Source organism: Sinocyclocheilus anshuiensis, unplaced genomic scaffold (assembly GCF_001515605.1).
Source record: "Sinocyclocheilus anshuiensis isolate Anshui unplaced genomic scaffold, SAMN03320099.WGS_v1.1 scaffold2170, whole genome shotgun sequence".
NCBI classification, from domain to species: domain Eukaryota; kingdom Metazoa; phylum Chordata; class Actinopteri; order Cypriniformes; family Cyprinidae; genus Sinocyclocheilus; species Sinocyclocheilus anshuiensis.
This window is the reverse complement of record NW_015558572.1, coordinates 131,223-140,853: the sequence shown is the minus strand read 5'-3', so window position 1 is coordinate 140,853 and position 9,631 is coordinate 131,223.

Here is a 9,631-nt window from a genome sequence, read left to right as displayed (position 1 = left end):
AAAAAAAAAAAAAAAAAAAAAGATAAAACCACAAAAATTTTAACTGGATGTTACTTACTTATTTTTATGTACTTCTTAAGTGTTAAAGGGACAGCCAAAATAAAAATTCTGACATAATTTACTCCAAATTATTATTATTCCAAACCATATGACTTTCTTCCATAGAACATAAATGAAGATGCTTTCCAGAACTGTCTTTGTCCGAAACAACACTGGACCCCATTGACACATTGGACAAAAAAGCTGAAAAATATAAAAATCTTTTCTTTTGTATTCCACAGAATCAGAAAGTCAAACTTGTTTTGAATGACATGAGGATGAGTAAATGGTGACAAATTTTCATTTTTTTTTTAACTATACTATACTAATACTATAGGTGTAGTGTGTTAATCCTGTTAATAATTACAGACCTCACTCAAAACCAACCAGTCTGATTGGATGAACCAAGAATGGTTGATTCAAGCTCAGTATTGTACAGTCTCAGGAAACGACATCAACTCACAACATAATCCACAGTGTTGTTGCTTATCCATCAGGTTCTGCATGGGACTGGTAGTCACCTGTGGCACACCTGAGGGGAGCCTGTTAAAGAGGTTAAGTGGCGTCAATTAAGAGAACAATTGGTTTAGTCACACAATTAAGAGCCTAAGTCTTACTGAATGCAAAAAAGACCCTGAAGGACCACAGCCAAGGATCTCAAGCATTCACTCAATCTGAACAGCCCGCCCCCCTACAGACCAATGGAATACTAGCTTGGGGGCTAAGGGAGCAGCACTGTCCCACTGGGGGTGGATGGTTTGCACTGTGATTTAATGCTAATAAAACGGCCTTAGCTGTAACTTAACCTCCCTTCAACGAGGGCAATAAACAGTCAGTCTTTCAGCACCAGCTCATACGAAGCTCAGGGAAGGCATCATGGGAAAGACTGCCAAATCAACGCCAGTGACACTGCTGACTGTCATCCACTTATTGTCATTTTTTTCAGGGATCTAGATGTCTAGCTGGCAGTCAGGAGTCCATCTGAAAGGAGAGGCTGAGAAGGGTATCAGGACAGCGAGGTTAGAAAGCTAATCGGTTCTTTACTCAACTTGCACAAAAGCCCTTACTGAACAGTTTCTTAATCCGTTCAGATATATGTAGCTGCATGTATACAGTTTGTTGAATTAATCGTCAGATCTGCTTATGGCGAGAAATCCACATCACATGCAGAGGAGACCCTTGGGCAAACACTTGCTGGCATTCCAGAAGGCGCTCTGTAGGTCATGTAACATTACACAAGTCATATGCAACACTTCATTCATTTAGACAAGTGCCAATGTGCACCGAATGTTCGTATAGCGTTGCAGGTGGAACTCATTAACATTTGGCTTGGCGAATTTCTGCACGGCCCAGAGAGGAAGGGGCCTGATATGAAATGATATCAACACGTACATAGATTTAAAGACACACTTTCATTGCTCTCCTAAGGGTCATATGGAGCCAAATGGGCTATTCATTTACCAGCGTGTGCTCCGTTATTTCACAGTGAATGAACTTGGGCAAAAGCTTATAATTTTCATGGTACCCTAAAGTTTGAAAAAGAGAAAGTTACTGGCCTTTTTTGACCGATTTTCTGTCATCTGGAATGTACTTTATATGTTCAACAGATTTACTTGCACTTGTTTCCATTTTGCATAATATTATTGTTGCGTAAAGAATGCCTGTTTATAATGGCCCTGCTGTATTTGTCCCACATCTATTATGCCATATGTTTATGCCATAACTAAATCAAAATTATAACACGTTGTGTCCTTGCCAGCACATATGGGAATGATATTAGCCAAACCTAACAATTTATGTCTGTTTATCATGTTCACAGCTATTAATTAAAGGAATAGTTCACCTAAAATTTAAAATTTGTCATTTACTCACCTTCACTGTTTAAATCCCATACGCCTTCCTTTCTCAACACAAGATTATATAAGTTAGAGTTATATAATTAAAGTGAATGAAGAATGGGGCTGTTAAGCATCAAAAAGGATGCAAAATCACCATACAAGTGTTCACGCGAGTCATGCAGCATATTCCAAGTATTCTGAAGTTATATTATAGCTTTATGTGACAAATGGTTTAATTTAAGTCATTCACTGATAAATTTCCACTACAGTCTTAATTGTTGTTACCAGACCACTGAGTGAATCAGTCATGAACAAATCATTCAGAGTGATTTTACTTCTAACAACAACAAATCAATTTAAGTTAGAAATTACATAAGGGTGAATAAATTATTTTTAATTTGATTGATTTATTTATTTTAGATGAACTTTCCCTTTAAGTGAGATTTTTTTTTATGTCTAGCGCTCTCCTTTTTCCTGCTTCCACTTTTTGGCTCTCTTTCTCGTTCATTTATATATATTTATATATATGTTCACAAGCACACGCACAAATAAGACCAAATATCCACTGGGATTTTTGCAATCCTACTTCCTCTAAAACATATCTGTCAGTTGCAGAAGTCTGACACTCGTATGTGGTGTACAGGAAACAGTACACCTCTCCAAATGGCCTGATTCTCAACGTTTCTTCTAGACTAATTATTTCCAGTTGTAATTGGAATAACTTTCTTTTTAATAACCCAGCAGGATCAGAGCTCTATGTCTGACACGGCTCATATAAACACTCTCCACCTGGTTGGAAGGGAGCCTTTGCATGGGGTATCAAAACATAAATAAAAATCATGCTTGATGTGACATCCCTCGTGTTCATTCTGCAGACAGATTCATGTTGGATAGGGTTTCCCTCTCTTCTGCCTGACTAGCTCTGACTGCCTGATTGACTGTGATGGGCTTTTTTTACGCGCCACACGTGTTGTTTCGATTCTTCGCCTGGGCTGCATCGTCAGTCTTTTCAACACTTTTTTTCCCCTCCCTTTCTTTTTTTTATTTGGCTGTGTGCGCAACTACCTCTCTCAGGGTTTATAAGATAATCATATTTTTTTATAAAACGAAAGAGCTAGCTTGTTTCTTTGGAAACTGTGTTGAGTAGTCTGTTGTCACATAACACTGCATCTCCGTTGGAAAAACCATGATATGAATTAAGTTTGGGAGGTAATAATTTGTGTACTGTGCCGAGTGGAACAGCTTCATGTTGCTAATTGAATTGTATTTCTGTGACATCCGGAGCAGCTTCTTTTGTTCAACAAGTCAAGTCAAAAGTCAAAGTCAAAAAACAAGTCACCTGAGTCAAAACCACAAGCCAAAAGAGACCTTGTTAGTCCTTCTGACTGCAGTACACTTGTTCCAGAACCACTTTCCCTGCTGTCAAATATGCATAAAGCTGTGTCTCTTATGATTCGTAATAGAATCAGTATACACATCCATACTGCTCCGCGGCTCACTGTGGTGTCAGGTGACCTCTGAAGGAGCACTGACATACAGCTGTGCTCTCGCATAACCAAACGTTGTGTGAGGCTCAACTTTAACACCAGACATGGGTCCAAGTTGTTGTTTTTCAAGTCAGAGTTCAGTCTCTACTCCCAGCAATTCACGTCTTGTGTAAAGTATCATGACATGATGGAAAAAACTTGTTTTGAATTTCGAATGGCAGAGTTGAGGCAAGGCTGGTCTAGTCAAGTTCTGAATTTGAGCTAAGTCAGCAAAAACAGTAACGTTATGAAATATTTGTACTTAAATATTTAAAATAACAGTTTTGTATTTGAATAAATTTTAAATGTTTAATTTTTTCCTGTGGTGGCTAAGCTGAATCACTTCTGTGTCTTCAGTGTCACATGATCCTTCAGAAATCATTCTAATATGCTGATTTGGTGATCAAGAAACATTTCTTATTGTTATCAATGTTCAAAATAGTTGTGCTGCTTAATATTTTTGTGGGACATTTTGTTTCAGGATTCTTTGATTAATGGAAAGTTCAAAAGAGCAGTGCATATGTATACAGTGGGTACGGAAAGTATTCAGACCCCTTATATAGACAGGTGTGTGGCTTTCCTAATCAAGTCCAATCAGTATAATCAAACACAGCTGGACTCAAATGAAGGTGTAGAACCATCTCAAGGATGATCAGAAGAAATGGACAGCACCTGAGTTAAATATATGAGTGTCACAGCAAAGGGTCTGAATACTTAGGACCATGTGATATTTCAGTTTTTCTTTTTTAATAAATCTGCAAAAATGTCAACAATTCTGTGTTTTTCTGTCAATATGGGGTGCTGTGTGTACATTAATGAGGAAAAAAATTAACTTAAATGATTTTAGCAAATGGCTGCAATATAACAAAGAGTGAAAAATTTAAGGGGGTCTGAATACTTTCCGTATCCACTGTATATAATACCATTTCACAAATCAAACCAGGCTTGATTGATTTGCTTGTACTTAATGAATATCAACTCCATATTCAGAATCCAGCTCTCAGTTGTCAACAAATGATTAAAACAAAGTCTGAGTCAAACAAACAAAAGTCAAAGACGAGTCTCTTGTATTCAACATTTTAACTTGAGTCCACACTTCAACACATACAGTACAGTACACACACTTTGCAACTAGCAGTAGCATGGCCAGGCCTATAGAGGGCAGTTATGCTTTTAACAGCCCCCAGTCAGGTAAGACCAATATTGGTCAGGGTGACCACAATGGCCACATACTTTCCACTCCACCACTTCAGCGACTCCCGCTCAATTACCATTCCTTTCCATTCTCCCTGCCCTAACGCAGCCATTACAGCCACTACATAGGAGGACCCTCAAGTATTTAGAAACACCCAGCTTCAACTAGGCCAAGAGGCATTTGAAGGACACTAATGTAGGGGGCCTGAGCCCTAATATAAACAACATTTATCACATGAAAATCCTGGTCGGCCCATTAGGCAGACTTGAAGAGCGGGCACTCCTGCCTCCGATCCCTAATGGAGCTGCTTTATTTAGCCAGGCTGTTCTTTGCACCTAACCATCTCCATGCTTCCCACGTGCCAATTTGGGCTTTTTGGTCATCTTATCTTGATCGTTCATTTCTTTGAATAAAAATGATGCTTGATGTGACATCCCTCATGTTTATTCTGCAAACAGATTCATGTTAGATATGGTTTCCCTCCCTCCTGCCTGACTGGCCCTGGCTGCCTGATTGACTGTGATGGGCTTTTTTGTTTCTTTCTGTGAAATTTCTCTCTTTTAGTCATGAACGTGGTAATCTTGAATTTAGAGTTGTGATCCAAGACAGATAATGTAAATGTTTCCACGATGATAACAGGAAATAATTTTTAATGTAGCAAAGTTTTATAATGGTCTTTAACATAGGTTAATCGTTAACTAAATTGTTCTCAGGACGCTTTATTTTGCTGTTTTTATTTTGCAAGTGCTATTTTTGTCCTTTTTCAAATGTGTTTGACTCTAGAGTTAAACCATTACCTCAAATAGTTTCACTCTGCCCAGGCATTATTGGTCAAAAAAAAATTTGTATCCATTTCTAGAAACATTCGTGTTTGGAAATCTGAGCTTCTCCTTCAGAAAGTGTTGACATACAGTGTCACAAACTCTAAATTATCATAGAGGCTACAAAACTTTCTGTACTTGTCCTTTTGAGACTCCATTGCACTTAATGTTATGCTCTAACTATCCCGTAACATGACAGTTGACAATGATCAGTTGAAGTTTCACAGCAGCTGTTTAAACACATAGTCCAGTTGATTGTGAAATTCTGTGAAATTTGCTATTGAGCATGCAATTTACAACATCCAAGAGAACAGTGCTGGACGCAGGTCCAGATTTTACAAATTTATTAGCCCTGGATACACACAGGACAGTTAAAATCTTGTATAGGGCCTCATCTATCTAATCTATCTGTACTATGAAAAAGATAACTTTAAATCTGGATATTTATTTGTTATTATTACAGCTTATATCAGAAAGTGATTTGCAGAGTTGTCACCTTGGCGAGGCACTGGATTTCATCAGGATGTCAGCATTTGTCTTTGACCGATAAGACTCAGGAGACAAACTCACACACACACACACATACATACAGTTGGTATAACTAAGACTATACCAAACAAAAAGTGTTAATCATACAGACTGGAGGAAACCTTGAGCTAATGAGGCTTTTGACCAGTATTTAATTGGCTTTATGCTGTTGAAATTGTTTCCACATCAGTAGGGACAAGGAACACAAAAGAAGACATTTTTTGTAATCTAATGTTCGTTTTTTAAATGATCATGCAATTAAATTGAATGTTTTAAGCTTCAAAAGGATGCAAAAGCACCATACAGTACACATTTCATTAAAGTGGTGTGTATGATATTCCAGCTGAAGCAATACTACAGCTTTGTGTCACATACAGACCAAAATTTGAGCCATTATTATCTAATAATCAACAATCACTGAATAAGCTAGTTCTTATCTCTAGAACTTGATCAGACAGATGCATGAACAAATCATTCAGGCCAGTTTTGTGCATTTAATTATGTGATTCATTGAAAATATCACACTCAAAAGAACACTTTGTCATCATTACCTATGTTATGACCTCTCATTAACTCTTCAAAAAGATGCAAAGCTACAATTTCAGTCACACGGAGCTATTTAGTGTACAAGTATTTTTACGATACGTTATATGGTGCTTTCGATCCATGGGAGAAATTCAGTCATACGGGTTTGGAACAAGAAGAGGGCGAGCAAATAATAATTTCCATTTCTAATTGAACTATTCCTTTAATTACCAACTACTTAACACCAGTCATTTTTTTCTGCTCTTATTTTCTGTATATCTAGCTTTCTTTGTGCTGCTTCTACCATGCCTTTCTGATACCTGTTTCCTGACTCAGACCAAGGAAATGCCTTGTGTTTGGCAGTGAGTGACACAATATTACATGGGATTTCCACAGTGCATCGAGTCACCTGGGTTAAAGCCTGCAGTACCATTCTGTGACCCCTTCCCCAGCCAGTCACATCAGGGATTAAAGGTGAACAAGAGGGCAAATCGGCTATCAAGTCAGAAACACTGACCGTCAACTTTGTACTGTTTCTGTTCTCTCCTCCGTGCACAAACATTCTCACATAGACACACACTCCCTAACACACATGGGCTCAAACGTATACACGATCCACCTTCTTAGCACGGGGTCACGACCCACCGCAAGCAAAAGAATGAGCGAGGATACATAACTTCAAAAGCCATTACCACTCTGAAATCAGCTTATTGCTTCACAGTGACTTGCTCTTGCTAAAATACACTTGGACAGAAACAAATTTAATCTCATTTAAGTAGGAAGAAAAAAGTAATGGGGTTTCACAGTGTTTATTCAGAGAATATTTCTGTAGGTAAATTTCTGTTAGGCACAAACTTTAGGCACAAAAAGTTTTGACTACAGAGGACCAAGAATTAAAAGACACAATTTAAAATATGTTGCTTATAGGGGCATGTCACATTTTATGAGGTAAGTTGTCAATGAATTCTGCCATTAAGCACAATTTTACAGATTTTTCAGTTAACTTTAAAAAATGTGGGCACAAAAACAAACAAACAAACTTATTAATCACCAAATATATAAAAGTAATATACAGAATATTATATGAAATAAAAAAATATATCAAACAATCGTTTTGGCCAATAGATATTGATATAATGAAATAAAATTAAATAATTGTACAAAATGGCAACATATGAAATATATGTATGCTAGTGTAGTTTTATTGTGTTCATTTGTTCACCAAAACAAAACAAAAAATTGACGTTAGGATTTCAGTTTTGTGCTCTAAAGCAACACTGCTATAGAATACACACGTCTAATTGGACTTTTCACTTACAGTTTCTGACATATAGTCCTTATGAAAGCATCTTGATGTAACAACTAACTCCATTCCCCTATATCCAAAAATAAAAATAACGTACAAATAATTGCAATAATTCTGCAGTTGGAAATTCATAAGGCTAAATCGATTCCAATATTTACAACCTGGAATGGCAAAGACGGCAGAATTTTGTTTTTAGACTGCCCCAAAACATGCCAGTAGGCCTATCAATATGACCTCAATACAAAATAGCATTGACCTCTCGCCTGTCTCCACTAGAGAAAAAAGATTGACAGAATTTTTTCTTTATTAGATAACTTCAGCTGGTGTCTTTGAAGTCCAGCCGTACGAGATGAATGTGTATGCTTAACATTACTTGCATTTTCAATTTCAGTATGAAAGGTGTTCCTATTTACTGTTTGTATAAAATATGTTCTTTTAAACCGCGCAATAAAACACGTTTTATGGTGGCATTACCCAAACCCCCACAGGGAGAATGCTGCATTTGCTTTCTAAATGAAGCTTGCTGGAGATTTGGTGCAGGTTTGCTGACTCAGAATAATATACCAAGTTAACCATGGCCTGCTTTTCTATCGGGGGTCAGGCTGACGTGGATTAGTACAAATTAAATTTATGAGACAGAGGGTTTTTTTAAGACCTGGATATACAGTAGATTGAGCTGTGCTGTAAATATAATATGAAAAATAATATAATATAAAAAATAAATAAAGACTGTGTGTGTGTGTGTGTGTGTGTGTGTGTGTGAGAGAGAGAGAGAGAGAGAGAGAGAGAGAGAGAGAGAGAGAGAGAATATATATATGAAGTTTTTGATCAATACCAAGTTTTCACAGACATACTGCTGGTTATGAGTGTTTGTCTATGTTTATTTTTATATTATATCATTGATAATTATTATTACATATACAATTTATGCTGACATACAGTTGTGCACATAAGTTTACATACCCCTTGAAGAATATGCAAAATGTTCATAATTTTTACAAAATAAGAGGGATCATGAAAATCGCATGTTCTTTTCTATTTAGTACTGTCTTGAATAAGCTATTTCACATAACAGATGTTTACCAAATTTTACGAGATAGATAGATAGATAGATAGATAGATAGATAGATAGATAGATAGATAGATAGATAGATAGATTGTCATAAGGGATTCTGCCATTAAATACCCTATTATAGGTTTTTTCAGGCAAATTTAAAGAATTAGGAAACAAAAAATGACTTAAAGGGTTAGTTCACCCAAAAATGAAAATTAGCCCATGATTTACTCACCCTCAAGCCATCCTAGGTGTATATGATATTCTTCTTTCAGACGAATACAATCAGAGTTTTATTAAAAAACATCCTGGCTCTTCCAAGCTTTATAGAGTGGATGGTAGGGAGTGGATGGTAGTCCAAAAAATTGAACCAATCCATTATAAAAGAAGTCCACACGGCTCCGGGGGTTAATAAAGTCCTTCTGAAGCGACAAGATGCCTTTGTGTAAGAAAAATATCCATATACGTCATCTGCTGAACGCCACTCTCTCATGAACAGTTAGAAGATTAAGGTTTATAAAATTGTAAATATGGATATTTTTCTTACACAAACCCATCGCTTCAGGAGGCCTTTATTAACCCCCCGGAGCCGTGTGGACTTCTTTTATAATGGATTGGTTCAATTTTTTGGACTTCAAATTTTGGGCTACCATCCACTCCCATTATAAAGCTTGGAAGAGCCAGGATGTTTTATAATATAACTCCGATTGTATTCGTCTGAAAGAAGAAAGTCATATACATCTAGGATGGCTTGAGGGTAAGTAAATCATAGGGTAATTTTCATTTTTGGGTGAACTAA